The following is a 23,655-nucleotide window of genomic DNA, read 5'->3' on the forward strand; positions in this document are numbered from 1 at the left end:
AACAGCAACAGTATCGCAGCAGCGAGCGAGCAAGGCCCACGGCCCAGCTGCTCGGTTGTGCGCGCTGTGGGCTTCGGCCTGCAGCCTGTGGTTGGGCGCGGGTTGGGGCGTGTGTGTTGATGTGGCTGGTCAAGGCCATTTGGTCTTTGGCCAGTTACATCATTAATATAATTAGGTTAATTATATTTTCACACACACACAATTACACAATTAGTTTTCCAGAAACCCAAAACCTAATTCTAATATTACGGTCTTCAGTTTTCTTTCTGTGAAAACGGTTCATCCCGAAAAGTAAAATCTCTTGAGTGATTGTCTAAGCTACGATTATCAAGACGGATCTGAACGTGTCGGTGAACCAAGTAGAGGAACGACAAGTGGAGTTCTTTGTTCGTGTTCGTTGATACATTACTCGGGAAAATACGCTTCGAATGTAAGTTTGCTTAATCTGTGCTTTATACATGTTTCCTGGCTTTGGGAATTGTTCCGCACATGTTATGTATGTTTAACTGTATTCCCCTACAGTGGTATCATGAGCCTTTTTTACTTTTAGCATGATTTTATTGTTTTTACTGTTGTTGAATTTTTTGGAATTTTTGTTGATTTTTTCGGAATTATTATGAATTATTGGATTAATTGCGTAATAGGTTCTGAAATAAAAAAGATTCGTATTTTCGACTTTTCTGACCCTAATCTGATTGAAAACAATTTTCTAAGATCAACTCATGAGAACGGAATCGCAAAGACAGGCCTCGAAGTATGTGTTTTTGGGCATTTTTGTTAATTTTTGTATTAAAATTAATAAATTCGGAAAGTTTTTCAATTAATTGGTTGACCTAAACAACTCGGAATTGATTAAATTTTTGACAAAATGCTTTTGGGTATATTCTTGAATCATGGTAAAAATTTCAGCCATTTTCGATAAGTATAAACCCTAATTTTTCTTTCCCCAAATTCGTAAATTTTAGATCGCTAATTGTTTTTTTAAATAATTTGGATCTAATAATTTGGTTAATTGGGAAAGGGAATATAATTTCATGGTCAGTGGCAAATTTTAAAAATTATTGGATTAAAATTTTGAATAGTTTCGTTCATTTTAATCGACACTTGAACCAAATTGATTAAAAATCTGAAATTTAGTTGTTTGGCCGGAACGATTTAAAGTTTTAGATATGATTATTTAAAAGTTCAAATTTTTAGTTGAAATCGTTCGTTCTTAAAATTTGAATAATTTTAGCCTTGATTTAATAGTTTTAACGAAATTGGTTTGTTGTTAAATTAATTAAATCGTAAAAATTGTTGTTTTTCGAAAATAAAAATCGTAACTTTTTATGAAAAATAACTTAAATGCAAACGTTCGTGAAATTAATTAATTTTTAATTAAGTTGGTCCGTAGGAACGAACCAAAGGCACGAACTTGAGGTGGGGTGGACGTGTGGCTCGATGAGCCACGCGGGCTGCCACGCCTGTGCCGAGCCACATCAACGCGGGCAGCAGCAGCGTGCTGCGTGCCGCGCGCGCTGGGCGAGCAAGGGGCGAGCAAGGCAGGCGCCTTGGCTTGCGATAGCTGCGAGCAAGCAAGGCACCTTGCCTTGCGCAGCGACGAGCACAACAACACACAGGGGCAGCAGCGATGCTGCGGGTACGTGGGCGCGGCTGCGAGGGGCATGGGCTTTGCTCGTGTGCCTCGTAGGCCACAGCGTGCAATGGTGGGTGGGGCGCAAGCCTAGCCCGCACATGCACACGGACAATTTTTTTTGGTTTCGTTGGGCTTGACTTTTATGTTTGCATTAATTTGGGCTAACGAGATAATTAATAATTATTTTTTTTACTTGGGTTGGGCCGTGAGTTTAATTTAATATTTAAATGATTAATTATCCGGAAAAATTATTGGTTTGAGTGGGAGTCACTAAATGAAATTAAAAATGAAATAATTATTTTAATTATTTTCGTAGGTCGCATTATTTTAATTAAATTCAATTTTAATTAGAATAAAGTCAAGGATTAATAATTTGGAAATTGATTAATCTTTTAGGACGCGTTTATGTAAACATGAATTTTAATTAATTCATGTAAATACTTGCATAATTAACATGGGCCATTCGTCTTAGCATACGAATGGGTGAATGCATAGAATGTATATTTTATGTAATGCAGGTACTCCAAGTGACTAGTTTGGCCATTTAGGATAGTTAAATACGGTATGCGAACCGTTCTATCTTTGAATGTAAAGTTTTAAATATGATCTGCCTACCATGGAAATTTTGATGTAATTTTATTATTTTCAAGTATTTCTAAGTTTAGAACTTTAAGTTAGCAATTGAATGAAGATTCAAGACGATGCCAAGCTAACAAGATGGTGAAGAAGATTGGATGCTTCAAGACAAGAGTTTTGGGCCATACTAGTTCACCAATTTATTTATGCAGTTTATATATATTATGCTTGAATGAATGTATATTATGCATGAATAGGTTGTTTGTATGACTCGATTAGATTAAGTTCACTAAATAATCAAACCAACATAGAAACAACTAGGTCCAAAGTAGTATTGAGTTTAAAAATTGCCTTCCAAATCAAGCACTTACAAAAATCTAAGGATCTAACGTAGTAGGTTTACGCCAAAGCGAGGTGCTATATTAGTTGACTTAGATGGTAAGGCGTCCCAAAGGAGCACGGTGATTGTGGTTTCAACTCAAACAAAAATGGCATTATGTTGTGGCAATGAGATAAATTATGGTATTAATTTATTAACCAAGAGTAGTTTGGAGATTACTAGCAATAGGTTTTGCTTACCTAGAATCTTAAACTACTTAAGGCATGCCAAAGCTGCTTAAGGATTTAGGACTTTTAGGGTCTTGAAATCGTTTCATTCATTTTGGACCATGTTTTTGCTTTTGCATGAATGAAATGTTTAATAGCTTTAATGATTGCATGCTAGAATTTATTTCAAATTTATTAAGTTATGAATGGTTATTTATTGCGAATTCTTTTCAAATGTAGTAATCAAATGGCCGCATACATAATAACAATCAAATCATCGGAAATTCTAGATGTCGAGTTAAACTTGACTAACTTTCTTGAATGGGAAAGGAAACTTATCGAAGTTTTAAAAGTTAATGACATGCACTATGTCATTGAATTCTTTTCCTAGCTATGATGCGCAGGGTATGTCTCCTGAAAGGTACAGAAGTTGGGCACTTCACAAGTACCTTGTCACGGAGTTTATCCTAAAGTCTATTCCCGAAAGTTGGAGAGGGAGGTTCATTACTTTTGAGCCTCATGCTCTCCTAAGTCATCTTGGGGATAGGTGTCGTGCGGGGTTCCAACCCAAGTGCCAACTGGTGGCAAAAGGGTTGATGAATTGGCTAATTCAATGAGCGATCTCAAACTCATTACCCCACACAAGTCGTGCCTAGAGAACGAGCTTCTAGAGGCACAAAAGCGCATTTACTCAATCAAGATGGACAAAAATACACCAATTCGGTCTCATGTGGATATGATGTCTGGATTATTTTTCACAATCGAGAGACTTGGTGGTTCCGTCAAAGAGTCGATAGCAATTGCACTAGTGCTGAATTCTCTTCATAGGGATTATGAGGGGTTTAAGATGCACTATCTCTTTAATCAGAAAGAGAGCACATTATGTGAACTTGTGGAATTGCTCGAGAAATTCGAGAGATTCCTTAAGTTCAAGCAAGACCCTCTAAATGTGAGGTGCACCAAATTCAAGAAATTGTGCAAGGGGAAGATAAGCAAGGCTGGATCTTCATCCACTCCCGGAGGGCAACTGACGCCTTCCAAGAGCAAGATGAGGAAAAATGCTTCTCCTTCAACATCACAATGCTTCAATTGCAATGAAATTGGTCATTACAAGCGAGATTGCCCTAAACTAAAGGAAGAGAAGAAGGACGAAAACGTTGCTTCTCCTTCAGGTATGTATGTTATACATTGTAATCTTGCTAATTCTACTTCTTGGGTATTAGATATTGGTTGTGGCTCACACTTATGTTCCAATTCGCAGGGACTAAGGAGAAGTAGAAGACTTGATAAAGGCGAGATGGATCTACGCGTGGGAAATAGAGCACGGATTGCTGCATTAGCCGTAGGATCTTATTTTATTTCTTTGCCTAGTGGTTTTGTTTTGGAACTAGAAAACTGTTACTATGTTCCTAGTATCACCAGAAACATTATTTCCGTTTCAAGTTTGGATTCTAAAGATTTTAGTTTTCAACTTAAAGACAATAGTGAAGAAAATAATTCCCTTGGTCCAAGTATGCATTTAATGTTAAGTCTAATAAATGCGGTTCGGTATTAATTAACAAGTTAATAATTTAGTGAGATCAAGTGAGCTGAATGTCTAGCTAGTGGCCGATTCAGTTCAAGTGGAATTAATGATATTAATCCACATCTTACTCTTGACTGAACCCGTAGGGTCACACAAATAGTACGTAAACGGATCAAGTATTTAATGGCATTAAATACTCCATCTATGGATATTCGGAATCGACGGATCTTGGTTTCAGTGGGAGCTGAGATCGTCAAAAGCAAGAAATGAATACTCCGGAAACGATCATATTGCCGGAAACGGAAATATGGATCGTATCGGAAATATAAATATTATCCAAGTCGTAGATGTTGCCGGAAACGGAAACATGGTAAGTATCGGAAAATATTATTGGAAATGGAAATATTGTCGGAATCGGAAATATTGCCGGAAACGGAAATATTGTCAGAATCGGAAATATTATCGAAATCGGAAAATAATTCCGGAAACGGAAATATTAAATATTTGTTCGAAACGGAAATTAATTCCGGAATCGGAAATATTAAATATTGTTCGTATCGGAAATGAATTCCGAAATCGGGAATTTAATCAGAAGCGTATCGTACGAATTAGCATCGGACGAGGCTTGCTAGACGAAGGCTCAGCACGAAGCCAGGCCGTCGCCCAGCAAGCCAAGCGCAACAAACCACACGCCAAGCCTCGACCAGGCCCAGCGCAATGCCAGGCCCAGCCAATGCCTATGGCGCGCGCGGAGCTGTCGTGGGCTGCGATGATTGGCTGCGAGCAAGTGCAGCTCGCGTGGGCCGCGAGGCTTGCGCAGGCTGTGCTCGTGCTCATGCTCGTGTACGGTTGTGTGCAAAACGAATCCTAAAGCTATTAGAATTTGTTATATGATTAAATCCTAATCCTAATAGATATAGTTTATTTAATAGAGTCCTAGCAGGATTCTAATTAACCTAAACTAGTATTCTAATAGGATTATAAGTCATTTTCCATAACTCTATAAATAGGGGCCTAGGGTCACAAATTTATACACATCATTGAATTATTCAAAGGTAAGATTTTGAAGCAAAAATCAGCCAAACACTTGCAACCTATTTAACCGAAATTATTAGAACCTTAAGGGCGATTCTAGTTGGTCAAGCTTAAGCTAAGGCGGATCCAGTCGTGCTGTGGACTATCTACGGAGGGACGACGCTTGGAGTCCTAAAGACTTGTTCTTGTTCGGTTCGGGCGCAGCTAGAGAGGGCACGCTACAAAGTGTATGCACCTAAATTATGCTAAATGATTATGTGTAAATAATATGTTTCCTGGCATTAAGGTTTTCCGCATGATTTATGTTTTGTCATATGTATCATAACCTAACAGTGGTATCACGAGCCTCTTATTATTTACATAATCTAAATTGCATGACATGGTTAAATTTTACAAATTTGCAAAGAATTAAAAGGGGTGATTAATTTTCGTAATTGTTAATTAATTGCAAATTGCGTTTATTTAATTATATGTACGCAGTTTTTCGGCAGTTTCTTCGTTAATCATCCAAATCGAGTGATTTTTGTGTCAATTCCGCATGTAAAAGGCATTCTAAAATTTTGACAAAAATATTCTTTTTCGGCCGAACCCAGAATTCCCAAATTCGAAACCTAACTATGATTTTTCGGAGGTTTTAGTTTTTCGAACGCAAAAGTTTGTAAATTTAAGATGTTAAATTGAATATTTGCGATTCTTGTTGATAAATCTTGAGTTTTTGATTGACCTACAGTATATGTTTAACAAATTTGAATGCCTAGACTTGTTAATTATACAACCTAATTTGTAATTATGATTAATTTGTTGAAATTCGAATAATTTAGAATTGATTTGTTTTTCATAATTAATTAATAATTTAATTAGGTATCCATGATTAAAATCCACCATAAAAATTGTTAATTTGTGATAAATTTTAATTATTTATGACCTAGATTTGAATCCATGTTAATCGGAAATTAATTGATTAATAAATTTTCGATTTTCGCCCTAAAATTATGAAATTAATATGATTTATTAATTTGTCATAGATTTTAAATTAAAAATTTTAAATTTTATAAAATTCGCTCATAAACGTTGCACGCACAAAGCAAAGGACGCTACGTGTTACCCTTAAGGGGTGTTGTATAGTGCTGGCACGCGACGACGAGCAAGGGAGCTCGTCGCCCGTGTGGTACGAATGCAACGAGCAACCAAGGCATGGCGCGCACACGAGGCAAGGGAGCCTGGGCGTGTGTGCTGTGTGCTATGGGCGAAGGGCGATGGGCGTGGCACAAGACGAGGCGCACGCGCGAGGGCGAGAGCTGGGTCGCCCATCGATCGCTGCTCCGCGCACCATCGAGCGCTGCCTCGCCTCGAGAGCTTGCTTGCGCCTAGCGAGCGAGCACTCCTTCGGTAGCTGCTGCGATGCATGCGGGCGAGCAGGTTGCGCGCAAGCGTGGCTTGGCTTGCTGCGTTTGCGCGTGGCTGCTGCTGACATTGTGCCATGGCCATGCGATCGGTCGTGCACACGATGGGGCTTGGGCGCAAGCCCAAGTGCTCGTCGTGTTACGATTGAGTCGTTTTGAATTTTAATTTGAAATTTTCAGTTCGGAAATAATTTTAATTAATTTTAAAATTAATAATTTAAATTGTTTTCTCGGATTTTAATTTTGAATATTATAATTATTATAAATTTTAATTTATACTAATTATTTTACTAAAATTAAACCTTGAATTAATTTAAATTCATTTAATTCAACTGAAAAATAAATTAAATAAATGGATTCGATTATAATTTTATATGAGCTTTAAATTTTAATTAAACTTGTATGTTTCCGGTTAGACTAGAAATACATTTTTATGTTTAAAATTAGTAAAGCATATAAAGTTATTGGTTTGAGTGGGAGCAATTTTAGTCATAAACTCTTGATTAGGTCTACAAATCCTTTAAGGTTAAACAACTTGATTAGAATTAATAAGGACTGAATAATTGGTAGATTATTGGTGCCCTTGATTAATTGCTGCAAATATTTAAGTGATGCATAACGTGTTTTACTAACCAGCTATGTGGGCCATTCATGATAATGAATGGGTGAATGGTATATATTGTATATGTACTGTTTTGCAGGTTATGAAGTGACTAGTATGGCCCAAATAGGATAGAAAATATGGTATGCGTACCATTAATTTGAATGTAATTGGTCTAATGCACCAAAGTTTGTTTTTCAATTCAAATATGGTCTGCGTACCATCAAATAGTTGTAATTAGTTTAATTATAGCTGATCCTATTTGGAGAAAATGGCGCCTCCCACGGTGAAATTTAAGACGAAGTTTCCAACCATTTTCAAGACGGGCTTTGAAGTTAAAGCTTCAAGATGAAGTCAGGCCATACTAGATCACATTTATCTTATGCATGCTTTAAGTTATTTATTGCTTTAAATATGTCTTAATTATGCATGAGATTAAGGCTTGATTACGTTGCATGATTAAGGATTTTAGTTCACTTAAAATCTAACCAACATAGTAAGAGCCTTAAGTTCCAAAGTTTAAAAATTGAGTTAAAAGGTGCCATGCCAAAATAACACTTACTTGGATAACCTTTACATCAATCTAGTAATAGTTTTACGCTCAGCGAGGTGTTACTTAGTGATCCTAAAGGGGTAAGGTACACAAATAATTGTGAGTACATGTTAGTTTTGGTGAAACTCAACGATATAAGTAAGGAGTCCTTTTATGTCGTGGAAAAATTGATAGGTTTACCTAATAAGTTCTTAGACGTACCTATCAACCAAGAGTAGTTTCTAGACTATTAGCAAAGGGCTTTTGCTTACCTAAAATATTTTAGAATTGAGTCAAAATACATAATGTGCTTAATTCTTCAATGATTTTAGGGTCTTGGAATCATTTTACTCACACCTATCGGAACAATAAATTCGAATAAACTGCCAATGACTTGTTTAAATTGCATGATTGCTTTAATTTCAAGTTATTATTCATGATAAATGTTTAGACTTTGCATGCTTCGATGTATGTTTTAATTATTGTTTATAATTAGATATCTTGCATTGTAGTAAATCCTTTTAGAAAGGTAACAATAAATTTCCTCGATTGGTAGTGAATCCAAGAACGATTCACGGAAATGAGAGAAAATGAGCAATTTAAAATGTACGTTTCTTATAGAGACTTTTATGGTTGTTTTCGAGTATCAAAAGTCGAATGGCGAACCGATTGGTGCTTGTGAATTCAAAATACAATGTAGTTTTGAGATCATAAAGCATTGAGTTTAAACACTCAGCTTTACCAATGGTTAACAACCTAATATCTTTGTCCATTTAATTCTCGAATGAGTCTAGTCCCTAGACATTCGAATAGATCGATGCTTAGAGAACTTTAGAAGCTTCTGGAAAGATCATCTAGTTGAAGCAAAATATTCAACATAAATAAAATGGTAAGAAATTTGTTGGAGTGACATTGGACATATCTAACAAAGTATAAAAGTCAACACTGAAGAATTCAATTCTTAAGACTATAAGAAAGGGTACAAGAAATAGGAAAACAAGGAACAAAGGAAAGGAATTTTTAATTCCGTTTCTACCTATAAGTTTATATTTAAAGAGAAGTGACCTAGCAGTCAAACTTCCTTGGTATCATATACCGCTTGAGGTTCTTACTTCGGTAATAACTCAAACAATGGTAGCTAGGCTAACACTAATGGCCTACAAGTGGGAATTGAAGCATGGCAATGCTACATTAGTTGTAGGGTCATATAGTTTGTTTTTAAGTCCTTTCAAAGGCTGGAACTTAATGGCTATTTTGTTCCACAATCAGCATACCTAAATTTCTATTTTCAAACACAGAAAGACTCACATTCAGAAGAACAAAAACAATGTTTGTTTGTTTATTTGAATGAAATGGTCATTTACGGGTTGAGTCAATATGCTTGATTAAAACAAACAACTCTTTAACAATAAAAATTTACTAAGTTCAAATCAAACCCTTGATTTGAGTTCCACTTATCTTTGGCATTGTTGCTTAGAACATATCAACAAGTTAACATTCATAAGCTCTATTTTGATGGACTTCTGAAAGTTGATTGATTTCTAGATCAATTCACGACAAGCTAGTCTTACTTGTTGAAAGTAACAAAAGATATGAACTATTGTTAGAACGCCTAGACGATAGAGTTCAAAGCTAAAGAAAGGTTTTATGACTTTATTATTTCACACAGATTTGAGTGAATATAGGTTTATTTACTCAATGTGATATAAGTTTGAATCTGTTTGGCTAGTTCAAAGATTCAGAAGTATAAAATCCACTTGGCAAGAAATCGTAAAGATCTAGGTTAGATCATGACGATGATTACTTTAAGACCAAATATGATCATCAATGATTGTGTGTTGTAATTTCACAATCTAGCTCCATGAGATATGGCATATCTAAGTGGAATGATCGAAGTCAATTAGTACTTGATTCGATCAATGATGAATCATAAAGACTTTTCCTATAATTTCTAAAACAAAATGCTCAACTACCACCAAACTAAACCAAATTCGTCAAAGCTATTGAAAAGTAATTTCAGAATATCTTTTCATAATTATATATCTAAAGAGTTGCTAAACTCACTGGGAGCTTCGTGTTTGTTATTCAACAAACTAAGGCCCAAGTATAGATATATGTTTCATTGTGATTTATTCAAATGAGACACAAGGGTATTGTTTCTACCACGAATTTTTGAGAACATAATGTTTGTTTTCTCGAAATGATGTCCTTTTGGAGATTCGTTTCCAAAATGACAAGTGGGAGAAAATAGACCTCGAAAGTCTTCGAGGCGAACAACAAACATAAACGGACATTCCGGAGGCTTTTCGAAGTTCTTCAGAAAATCCGAACACTTATTCTTAAGAACTTTAGAAGTGGCTTTAAAGAATAGACATCTCTTAGAAGACTTTACAAGTGCTTCAAGGAGAACAAAATATTCAAAGGACTTTCAAGTGGCTATTAATATTCTATTGTTTGATGTTCTATACCCAAGTAGGCATAGAGTTCAAGTCACTGAAACTATGAGATTCTTCTATTAGACAGTGAAGAAACATGGAGTTCAGGTCAATGAAACTATGAGATTCTTCTATTAGATAGTGAAGAAACCTACAACTTGCAGTCAAACTATTATGACATAGATTAATGAGTTTGTGACTTGTAAGAAAGCTATGACGAAACCCAGATTCCCTAAAATGGTTAGAGGCCATATATAGACTCAAATGTTTTAAATGGTTAGAGGCCATAAAACATACTCAATGTTTTGATGACAAAATTGAAATTTTGTTGATTTGCAAGAATAGTTTCACACCTATTGGTTGCAAGTTTGTTTTAAGGATAAAAACCATCAAACATGAAATTGTGTTCACACACAAAGCTAGATTAGTTGCTAAAGGTAACAAGCAAATTCACGGCGTGGATTGTGTTGAAGCCTCATGCAAAATCGTAATGCTTAAGTCTATAATTCAAGCAATGATTTCATATTGGTACACATGGCAATTGGATGACAAAACGTATTCCTCAATCAAATGTTGGAAGAAAACTATGTACATGGCATGTCATAGGATTTGTGGATCCAAATAATGCTTGAAATGAATGCTAGCTTATGAAATCTAAGTACAGATTTAAGCAAGCAATTGGGAATTGGAATTGTATTTTAGTGAAGCTAATAAGTATTTTAGTTTCATAAAATGTACATGATTCTTATAGATGTATAAGAAGTTTAGTGGGAGTACATACAACTTAATTGGTCCTATGTGTGTCATACACATATCTCTCTATTGTGAAAATAACATCCAAATGCTGATAACTTAGATTTGAAAATTATTCATCAATGACGGACCAAGGCAAAACTTAGTGCATACTGGGTATTAAGATCCATTGACAAAGATCTTATAATATTGTTCTGGATTAAGTAATGGCATTTACTAAATCAAACACGAAAGACTCCATTGGAGACATTCGACCCCATATGAATAAATCTAAGTAATGAATGTTTGAACTATGTATAAGAATTTACTAAGTTAAACATCAAAGGATCTAAATGAGATCATTAACCTATATTATATGTCAAAGAATTTAGCTGGATTTAGTATCTACTAAAACTAGATAAGCTAAAGTTACATGAATAGAATTCAATTGGGAATTATTCTGCAAAAGAATTTATCATATATGATATAATATGAGGATCGCCAAAAACGTATCGTAAGGCTTTAGGCATGACGAACATATAACCAATCTCTATTGATCTAAGTAAAGATCAACTAGATTGAGGTCAAGAAAAACTTATGGTACTTGAAAAGGTACATAAGAGTAGTTCTTGATTCAAGGAAATAAAGATATGCTAAATATTGATGCTACACGCATAAACACTAGCAAAGGATCAAGCAAGATTCCTTTGGAGTTAACCATTGACAAGGACGAGCTAAAGAGCATCGTGTTTTGAAATGGCAACATGGATTGGAGACCATGAGTTGTTGCGTGGGAAATTAAATATTAATTTCTATGCTCTAAGATATAGCTGGAAAGTCTTCCACATATCTGTGAACTGCTTGGATAAGTAAATCCAAACAAAGCATCACTAGCAACCTAAACAGTTGAAGTAAAAGTAATTATTGCCTAAGAAGCAATAAAACAGGGTTATTTATGTTAAAGAGTTCTTCACCGAAGATCACATGTCTGTTGACTTAATGGTTCTTCATTGCAAAATGCGTAGAACCACTAATGTAGCAAGAAAGACTAGATCACAAAATAAACATACTCAAAAGATCTTATCATCATATCTCGAAGAACATTCGATGAAAAGGATATTAAGATTGGCAAAGCATGATAACTAAACCTATGCAACAAGTGAGAAGCAACACTCACGTTGTAGCACTGGAAATCAAGCATAGCTTTGAATTCCATGAACTGTTTTAAAGATGGGTTTGAGGCCCATGGTTGTAAAACATTAGGGTTGAACATTTATCATATATTAAATGTATTTTCATATTCCATTTAATCTTGGTTTAGTATTAAATGATGAGTCCCTTCAAATTGACGATATATTCAAGATAGACTGTCAGGACCAGTCCTGTGACTAAGAAATGTCTATCAAGTGAACTTGAATGTCAAAAGTTGAAAATGGTCCCTGGTCGGAGTTTTCTATAACGATGGACGCATAGAAAACGTTAGACGACTAGAATGCAAGATGACTAGTAGTTCTGTTTCTTGAACTATGTGGACATGGCAATGTCGTAATCATTTGCATAGATACTTACTTTGGGAAGACTAGTATCGGACAGACCTATGAAACTTTACTGTAAGAGATGAAAATCTGTCATAAGTAAATTTCAATTAAATTATTAGACACTAAATCCTCAATACCTGAGTGATTTGAGATTACTTGTTTGAGAACTGCTTACTTTGACGTTGACCAACCGTCGCACCGTAAAGGGAGGCTATAAAGGCAACGCTCAGGTAATCACTTATCAAACGAAGTCTAGTCTCAAGACCACAAGATTGGGATTGTCCTCCCATAAATCGGGATGAGATGCTTAAAAGTTGTACAAGGCCACTTGGAGAGCTAGAAACTGTAAAATGCATGGCCGTGCTCAGATGAATCATAGGCTATGATTATCTGTTTATTTGATCAGTTGAACTCTGAAACCGAGAAACACCTCTGGACATAATAAGGATGACAACTCTTACCTTATGTTCAAGAGAAAGCATCGAGCGACAAAGGAATTAGGAAATGCACACTTGTCCCTAAGGACAAGTGGGAGACTGAAGGAAATAATGCCCTTGGTCCAAGTATGCATTTAATGTTAAGTCTAATAAATGCGATTCAGTATTAATTAACAAGTTAATAATTCAGTGAGATCAAGTGAGCTGAATGCCTAGCTAGAGGCCGCTTCAGTTCAAGTGGAATTAATGATATTAATCCACAGCTTACTCTTGACTGAACCCGTAGGGTCACACAAATAGTACGTAAACAGATCAAGTATTTAATGGCATTAAATACTCCATCTATGGATATTCGGAATCGTCGGATCTGGGTTTCAGTGGGAGCTGAGATCGTCAAAAGCAAGAAATGAATACTCCGGAAACGATGATATTGCCGGAAACGGAAATATGGATCGTATCGGAAATATAAATATTATCCAAGTCGTAGATGTTGCCGGAAACGGAAACATAGTGTTCGCATGATTTATGTTTTGTCATATGTATCATAAACTAACAAATAGTTGTTCTTTTGCTTTGAACGGAATGTTTTATGGTTCAGCACAACAAGAAAATGGTCTATATGTGCTAGATACGAGCAAACACGTTTATACCATAAATACTAAAAAGGCTAAAACTGGTGATTCCGATCTCACATTTCTGTGGCATTGTCGATTAGGTCATATAAACACAAAGCGCATGGAATTACTTCAACGAAAGGGAATTCTAGAATCATTCGACTTAGAGAAGATTAATCAATGCAAATCTTGTTTACTTGGCAAAATGACAAAGCAACCTTTCTCAAAGGTGGGAGAAAGAGCAAGCGAACTACTAGGGCTAATACATACGGACGTATGTGGGCCTATGAGTACGAAAGCTAGAGGTGAGTTCAGCTATTTCATAATGTTTACGGATGATTTCAGTAGATATGGCTATATTTACTTAATGAAACACAAGTCTGAATCGTTTGAGAAATTCCGAGAATTTCAAAATGAAGTATAAAATCAACATGGCAAGAAAATCAAAGCTCTAAGATCGGATCGAGGAGGTGAATATCTTAGCCACGAGTTTGATGACCATCTAAAAGAATGCGGTATTCTTTCTAAATTGACTGCTCCGGGTACACCTCAATGGAATGGAGTGTCGGAACGGAGAAACAGGACCTTACTCGATATGGTCAGGTCAATGATGGGTCAAGCCGAACTTCCTTTACAATTTTGGGGACATGCGTTGCAAACAGCAGTACTCACACTGAATCGTGCTCCGACAAAAGTTGTTGAAAAGACTCCATACGAATTATGGACTGGGAAACTTCCAAAGTTGTCTTTTCTAAAGATTTGGGGTTGCGAAGCATATGTCAAGCGATTAATTTCGGACAAGCTCGAACCAAAATCTGACAAATGTTTCTTCGTTGGGTATCCAAAAGAAACAAAGGGGTATTACTTCTACAACAAGTCAGACAACAAGGTATTCGTTGCTCGTGACAATGTCTTTTTGGAAAGAAATCATGTTTCCAAATTGACAAGTGGGAGAATAATAGACCTCGAAGAGATTCGAGACGAACAACGAACTAAGAACTCTTTAGAAGCAGTTCAGGATGAAGAACCTCCAAGGTCTTTAGAAGAGCCAGTGGGAGTAGTTCCTCAAAACGTTGTTGCCCCTCGTAAGTCAAATACAACTAAGGTTCAGCCGGACAGATGGACAGGCGTCCTCTTGACTGAAAACTTAGACGTTCTCATATTAGATAGTGATGAACCTGTGACTTACAAGCAAGCTATGACGAGCCCAAGGTCCACTAAATGGTTAGAAGCCATGAAATCTGAAATAGAATCCATGTCTGAAAATCAAGTCTGGGATTTGGTAGATTTGCCGGATGGGTTTACACCTATCGGATGCAAATGGGTCTTCAAATTGAAGAAAGACAAAGATGGAATTGTGTACATATACAAAGCTAGATTGTTAGCAAAAGGTTACATGCAAGTTCACGGCGTTGACTACGATAAAACCTTTTCTCTAGTCGCAATGCTTAAGTCTATTCGGATAATCCTTACGATTGCCGCGTTTCATGACTATGAAATATGGCAAATGGATGTCAAAACTGCCTTCTTGAATGGTGTTCTTGAAAAGACTGTGTTTATGACGCAGCCGGAGGGTTTTGTCGATCAAAAGAATCAAGGAAAGGTATGCAAGCTTAAGAAGTCCATTTACGGACTAAAGCAGGCATCAAGGAGTTGGAATAAACGATTTGATGAAGCAGTCAATAAGTTTGGCTTCATCAAGAATCATGACGAATCTTGTGTATACAAGAAGGTCAGTGGGAGTGAAATTGCATTCTTAGTCTTGTATGTTGATGACATACTACTTATTGGAAACGACGTTCCTATGTTGGAGTCTGTAAAGACTTGGCTTGGAAAGTGTTTCTCAATGAAGGACTTAGGAGAGGCACAATACATATTGGGCATGAAGATCTATAGGGATAGATCTAAGATGATGATTGGACTAAGCCACACATTGACAAAGTTCTAGCTAGGTTCAATATGATGGAAGCCAAGAGAGGCCATCTACCCATGTCACATGGCACATATCTAAGCAAGACTCAGTGTCCCAAAACATCTGATGAGCGTAGAAAGATGAGTGGAATTCCATACGCTTCGGCTATTGGATCCATCATGTATGCTATGATTTGTACAAGGCCGGATGTTTTGTTCTCACTCAGTGCAACGAGCAGGTACCAATCAGAACCAGGTGAGGCACATTAGACTGCTGCCAAGAACATCCTAAAGTACCTGAAAAGGACTAAGGATCAGTTTCTGGGCTATACGGACGCAAGCTTTCAAACCGACAGAGATGATTTCAGATCACAGTATGGGTTTGTGTTCTGCCTCAACGGCGGAGCAGTAAGCTGGAAAAGTGCTAAGCAAAGCACTATTGCGGATTCTACAACTGAAGCCGAGTACATTTCTGCCTCAGAAGCAGCAAAGGAAGCTGTTTGGATTCGAAAGTTCATCGAAGAACTTGGGGTTGTCCCCTCCATTAAAGGACCAGTGGCTTTGTATTGTGACAATAGCGGAGCCATTGCCCAGGCAAAGGAGCCTAGGAGCCACCAGAAGTCCAAGCAAGTACTGTGGCGATTTTATATACTTCGAGAAATCGTTGAAAGGAAAGATATCGAGATTTACAAGGTTGGACCTGACGACAACGTCGCAGATCCATTGACTAAACCGTTGCCACAAGCGAAACACAACACACATGTATCAATAGGGATGGAAATGGGTGGGATTTGGATCGGGTGGAGCATCACCCGCATCCATCACCCGCTTTCATCCGCTCCACCCGGTCCATCCGTCACCCGCTTTACTCATCACCCGCATTCCGTCCATCCATCACCCGCGGGTGAACCGGGTGGATCGGGTGATATTCGGGTGAAAACTATTAACCACTACAAATTCACCACCTAAAAATATGCATAATAATTAACCCAAAAAAAAAAAATCTTATATACCTACATTTACTACCGAAACATATAATTGTTTCTCATCATGCATAACTAGTAACCCAAAAAAATTAAACAAACTCTAACTTTAATAAATAATGGAGTTACTAACACATTTTTATGTTTAAAACAAAAATAAAAATAATATATTTAAAATAAATGGGTGATGGATCGGGTGATAAACGGGTGGTGGGTCGGGTGATGGATGAAAAAACATCACCCGCATCCGACCCGCATCCATCACCCGCTTCACCCATCACTCGCTTTTCATCCATTTATTTCGGGTTTTCATCCGTTTAATTAGAGCGGGTGACCGGGTTATTGGATCATCCACTGGATATTTCCATCCCTATGTAGCAACCATGGGAATCAAGCATGTTGGAGACCGGATTTGATTTTCTAAGTTTTGTTTTAGAAGATTTATTAGATGTTTAAAACAATTGGTTGAACCATTTCATATTTATGAAATTTATTATTTCATATTCATTCAATTTTGGTTTAGTATTAAATGATAAGTCCATGTGATTCAAATCATTCAAATGGGATGTCAAGATGGATTCTTCGACAAAGAAACACCCATAAGTGAACTTGAATATTGAAGTCACAAAGGATCCCTAATCCAGGTCATTGAAAGGTGGACAACTAATGACTAATGAAGCTTAGATTGCAAGTAGATTTTTGGTTCTGTTTCTTGAACTAGTTTGACTGGATGTCAGAATCTTTTGCATAGATACTTATTGGATCTTGTATCGGATTGACCACGAGAACAATTTAAGAGATTAAAGTCATGTCATAAGTAGTTCTCATTAATGGTGATTAGAACCATTCCTCAGAACATGAGCGATTATGTCTGCTCGTTTGAGAATTAGTTCGCTTTGATGCTTGCTAAACGTCGCACCGTAAAAGGAGGCTATAAAATAAGTTATTGGGAGTTCTATGAATCAAAGTGAGTGTTCATAGATTGCAAGAATGGATTGTCCTCCTATCTTTGATAAGATATGGTGTTGTTGTGTAACAAGGCCTCTCGGAGAGTTAGATACTGTAAAATGTATGGCCTTGCTCAGAATGGTTAAGGCTTAACCTTCTGTAAAAGTTCAACAGTTGAGCTCTGTAATCCGAGTAACACTTCTGGACCTAATAAGGATGGCTTGGATCTTACCTTATGTTCAGTAAGTAACACTAGGTGACAAAGGAATGTGAATGCACACTTGTCTGAATGACAAGTGGGAGACTGAAGGAAATATGTCCTTCATCTAAGGTGCATTAAGTCTAATACCAAGGTTCAGATTAATTGCGAATAATTAATTCAGTGAGATCAAGTGATCGGAACAGCTAGCTGGAGCAATGCTTCCGATCAGTGAGTTCTAATGAATATTAAGCTCACAACTTACTCTTATCTGAACCTACAAGGTCACACCAATGGCATGTAACAGATCACCGGATTAAATGAATCGGAAATTCATTTAATAACTTTTCGGGAATTAGTTTTGGAAAACGTATTATACGATACGACCTTGCATCGGAATCGTATATCGTATCACGAATATTCGTAAGCTAGGCGAAATGAATAATCGTATCGTACGACGGTGATTCGTCGTATACGATACGATAAATAATAGCCGTAAGGTATTAGTTGCGAATACGAGGAGCATCGGAGCTGCCGACCCGTCGATCCAAGCGCGCAAGCGGGCAAGGCCCAACAAGCCAGCGAGCTCGCGAGCAAGGAGAGCAAGCCAGCCCGCGTTGTGGCATGAGCGGGCAACAGCAACAGCATCGCAGCAGCGAGCGAGCAAGGCCCACGGCCTAGCTGCTCGGCTGCGCGCGCTGTGGGCTTCGGCCTGCAGCGTGTGGCTGGGCGCGGGTTGGGGCGTGTGTGTTGATGTGGCCGGTCAAGGCCATTTGGTCTTTGGCCGGTTACATCATTAATATAATTAGGTTAATTATATTTTCACACACACACACAATTACACAATTAGTTTTCCAGAACCCCAAAACCTAATTCTAATATTACGTCATTCAGTTTTCTCTTTGTGAAAACTGTTCATCCCGAAAAGTAAAATCTCTTAAGTGATTGTCTAAGCTACGATTATCAAGACGGATCTGAACGTGTCGGTGAACCAAGTAGATGAACGACAAGTGGAGTTCTTTGTTCGTGTTCGTTGATACATTACTCGGGAAAATACGCTTCGGATGTAAGTTTGCTTAATCTGTGCTTTATACATGTTTCCTGGCTTTGGGGATTGTTCCGCACATGTTATGTATATTTAACTATATTCCCCTACAGATTAACTACCTTTCATAGGTGTAAATAACAACTTACTAAAAAAGGTCCACGGTTGTGAGGGGGTCGAAAAAGCACGAGGCTAATGCGTGACCCCGTCCCTCGTGGGTGTGACGCTTCTTTTTGTCAAATCAAGTGTAATTGGATTTCCTGTGAGTTTACACCCAATTGACTAGTAATATAGGAGTCGCCATTCAGTTTTTAACGACAATGAGAAAAACTGACAAAACCCGGTTATCGTAACATAAAGGGAGTGCAATTATGTTTGACCACGACAACCATAGGTTCCCTTGTGATCCCTGGTGTGGGGATCTCTCAACGTACACCCGCAGGGTAGAGATTGAGGGTTTAGGGGACTGTAACTACCGAGAGGAGTACTCGCTCGTCGATAACTCCAGAGGCAGGATATCCTTACTAGCTCAGCATAAATAATTGAAGGGACATGCGTTAACTATTAAACTAATCTGAGTTGATTTTAACAATATGCAACATATAATACTAGATCGAGCGCGATTATCTGATTTAGATTGTATTAAGGGACCTAGTATGATAATCCAATTTCCCAAAAATATTATCTTTATTAGGCGTGATAGAACAATCAGATTTAATTAGTTTAACAGTTCATAAAAGGGCGAGGAAAGCAATTAAATCATGGAAAAGGGACACATTACGACGCACCCTTGAGAGGTGCGTCACTGTTCTCAGAAAACTAACCACTTTGACTTTGCTATTTCTCCTTTTATTTAACGAATCTCAAGATACGGGACAGGATACGTTCTGTTCGATTTTTGGATCGATTGCGACAGAACGCGTGATCAATTTCGCAGCGTGAGGCTTAGGCTTAAGGGTTGGAGTCAATACTCAGAATAATCATTGTGTCTTTTCACGTCGAACTTGGGGCTATATTTATAGAAAAGAGTTCGTGGAAAGATAGAATTTTAGAGCTCTAATCCACGAGGAATTAGGAAAGAACACGTCCCAGGTAATTTCAGCGCCCAGGGCTGGGCGCCGAAGATTTCGGCGCCCAGAGCCAGGCGTTGAAAATAGGGTCTGGGCCGTTTTCTTTGTCAGATTCGGACTCTTAGAATCCGGAGTGTTCGAGACTTGTTCGAGTCTTTTAGTGCGTATTAACTTTATGACGGGATGCGTCTGGGCCCGTTACGAACTCTAGGCTCGTTAGGATTTTAATTAATACGTAACTCTTATTTTCGAATCATATTAGGAATAGAATTCCTCTCACAATTTCTATCTCATTTAGGATTTAGGTTGGAGTGCAACACCTAATTCTAACAGGTTTCTATCTTTTATGACTTGCCACTTTTAACAACTACCCATTACGGCAGTTACTATTTTTAGCAGGTTTCCATAAATAGCAGGTTTCTATAAATAGCAGGTTTCGGGTGAAATGAAAAGGGTGATTGAGATTCGTTATTTTATAGGAGATGCGTTGCCAAGTGGAGATTTATGTTCTCATCATCGAACCTTCCCGTTCGGGAATGAGGACAAAAGTAGGTGTCTACAACGGTCCTCATAAAGTAGTGAAATACTAAAATGGGAACAACGATCAATCATGATCCATGCCAATATATAAATAATATAAAGTTCCCAAATCAATCATGCTTGCATAAATCAATCATGCCTACATAATATAAATTTCATAATAAAATTCTATGTTCAACATGTTAATACAAGGGCATCGAACATGCAATTTCCAATATAATCGAGTCATACATGAATTCAACATAGTTTCCATTCATAGTATCACATCCACAAACACATAGGTATGTACGTACCTTGTGTAAACAAATTGCGAGGCTACTTTAATAACTCAAAAGTCGCATACCGAGAATTCTCCACCTAAACAAAACCAATATAAATTCATACCAATTCCCCTTGAATTTACAACAACATTAAAGTCTTCACTAATATACCTCCTAGCATAGTAATTACTCCAATAATGATCACCAATTATCATAAACTCCAATAAAGCATCTCTTTTTAAAATTCCAACAATACAAAATAGTTTAAAACTTCACCAAAACCTAATTAACATGCTTAGAATCATAAAACCATAACTTTAATAATCTATAATCATCCTACCATGATTTTAAAATCATTAAAACCTTAAAATTCATGCTTTAAACAATTAAAACCCTTATTTCAATTCCATTATATAATCTGAAAATTAAATTATTAATTATGCAAAACATATAATCTGAAATTCATAACTTAATCATAAAAACTATAAATTTAATTCAGAAAACATAATTAAATGATTAAAACGTAATTAAAACATTAATTAGTTTAGGGTTTAAGAATTAACCAAAAGAAGAAGAGAGAAAGAGATGGTCGGCGGACAAGGGGCAGCGACAGCAGGCTGGGAGGCGCAACAACGGGATCTGGGCGGTTGCGGAGGCTAGACACCGCAGCTGGCGACGTAGGTGGGTGGTGGTTGCGCTGGTTTCGTGCGAAAGGAGAAAGGGAAGAAACAAAGAGGAAGGGGGTTCCACAAGCGAGGGACATAGAGGAAGAAGGGTATCTGCTGGTGCTGGTTGGTCGGCGGCGGCGACGCAGTAGGGGTGGTAGCTGGTCGACAGCGGTGGCGCAGCAAGGTGTGAAGTGGCTGGTGCCTTGCGAGAGAAGAAAGAGAAAAGAGGAGGCTGCGTTTTTACGTGAAAGAGAAAATGTACGTGAGTTGTGAGTTTGAGAGGAGAGAGAAATTATTGTGTGGGTAAACTTTTGGGTTTAGGGGGTTTATTTGGCTTATATATTTTAATTGGGCTAGGATTAGGACTCCTTTTCCAATTTTAAAAGTGCTCGAGTCCAAACCCGATTAGAAATACTTTTCCAAAACCGAAGTGTTTCTATGTTTCAAATCGTTTTCGAATTATGATTCTAAAAATGTTTGATTTCATAAATCATAAAAATATTTAAAATGTATTTAAATAAAATAAATATACATTATATATGTATATTTTTTTACTAAAACTCACCAATTTTATTTAAAATATAATTAATTATACATTAAAATATATTAATAAACTTTATAAATTTACGGGGGATTACAATCTACCCCTCTTAAAAGAAGTTTCGTCCCGGAACTTGACATGAAAATTCCCACAATTTTCAAAAGCCACTCATGTGCACTCTTTTGCCAACTTAAAGTTGCTTGTGATACTCATGAACACTTTTTTCTTATGCGGAGAATCTAATTACTTTGCATCAACATGTATAATTTTCTAAAATAAGCATAAAAATGCATAAAAATACCATAAAAATAGGTAAAAAGCGCAAAATTCTATCGCATTCTTGTTAGGTTATGAATAACTAGTATTTTATGCACGCGATGCGTGCGGAATTTTAGAAAGCATTAAAAAGCATTCGTAAAGTTCATATTTTGCGATAGTGAAGTCATACAATACGCGTAGCCTTACATGACGAAAAACATAAAATAATGGGGAGCGATACGTGCGGGATTATATAAAAAAATTAAATTGTAGGTGCATTCCTTATTGAAAAACTAAAATAAAAGTAACTCTACACACGAAAATGAGGGGAGGAACACCAAGTTAGTAGACGGAAATTCAACTTAATCCCACACAATGATGATATCGTAAGGCTATGAGCCTGTTGCAATGCTGATATCATAAGGCTGTGAACTAAAATGACATCCAAGACATGTCAAAAAGTAACAAACCATGAGGGGTCTAGTATAAACCTATGAAACACAATGATGCATTGGGGATATGATGCATGGGCACCTGCTCTTTATAAAGAGCCTTTCTTCCCAAATAGAACACCCAAATACCATCCTGAGTTTGCTACATGAAGTCTACATTATGAATTCTTCACCATTGTTGCTGCATAGCCAGGCTGATCACCACTGTTAAAACCCCAAATTTCCGAGATTCAGAAAGTCATGATCATCGACTGGTAGAGAAGAATCCTCTTGTTGCTGCTGCTTCACAGTAACTACCCTGGATGTACACCTGAAATCAAGATTTGTGAGTTTCTAGGATGGTATTTTGACAAATCACAATGAAAATTTAAATGCCAGAACATAGTACACGACTCTAAGCCTAGGAGGACCTCCTAATGGGACACCGTTATAAAACAGTTCAAGGAGCAATATAATTTTCAGCACAACAATTCAAAGTTTTATATGCCAGAACAAACAGAAATACAACCAATAAGGTCCAACTCAAGCTAAAATCTAATTTCTTGCCTAAAATTTTATTGTAACTTGAGTTTTATTCATATGCTCCCTCCTATCTCATAACTTGAGTTTTAATCTACAGCTCTTCTTGATAAGCCAACTTACTCTATCTCGTTTTTCATATAGAAAATGGTTCAAGGAACATAAAAAACTTTAGTTTTTCTTTTAAATTATACTCATAAGGTCCAAAACTGAGATGTGATAGGACCCTAGGAGGTCCAGCACTGTGACAATTCAGGTACTTTTTCTATTAGGGTACCTCATCATTGCCATTGGACAATTGAACAACTGAATGTAACTGGCCAGATTAACTGAACTAATCAGAACTGAACTAACAGCAGGTACACATTCAACAACAGCAGCAGCAAACACAGCTGCAGAACTGTACTGTGCCTCAAGGTGCTGAGGTTTTCCGCTACAACAACTTTCTCACTCTCAACGCGTTTCAAGGTCTCATTGGCTTCTAACCAAAGTTTTGATGCTAATCACTCATGTACATTATTTAATTAGAAATCCATGATGAAAAGCGTGCAAGGTGTACCCTTAGTTTTTTTTGGATTAAGTCAAATTTTTCTTTTTGAGAAATCACACAATTTGAGCAAAAATGAATTGAATTAAAGAAGCTAGCTTAAT

The sequence above is a fragment of the Spinacia oleracea genome, chromosome 5 (assembly GCF_020520425.1).
Source record: "Spinacia oleracea cultivar Varoflay chromosome 5, BTI_SOV_V1, whole genome shotgun sequence".
In the NCBI taxonomy this organism is placed as follows: Eukaryota; Viridiplantae; Streptophyta; class Magnoliopsida; order Caryophyllales; family Amaranthaceae; genus Spinacia; species Spinacia oleracea.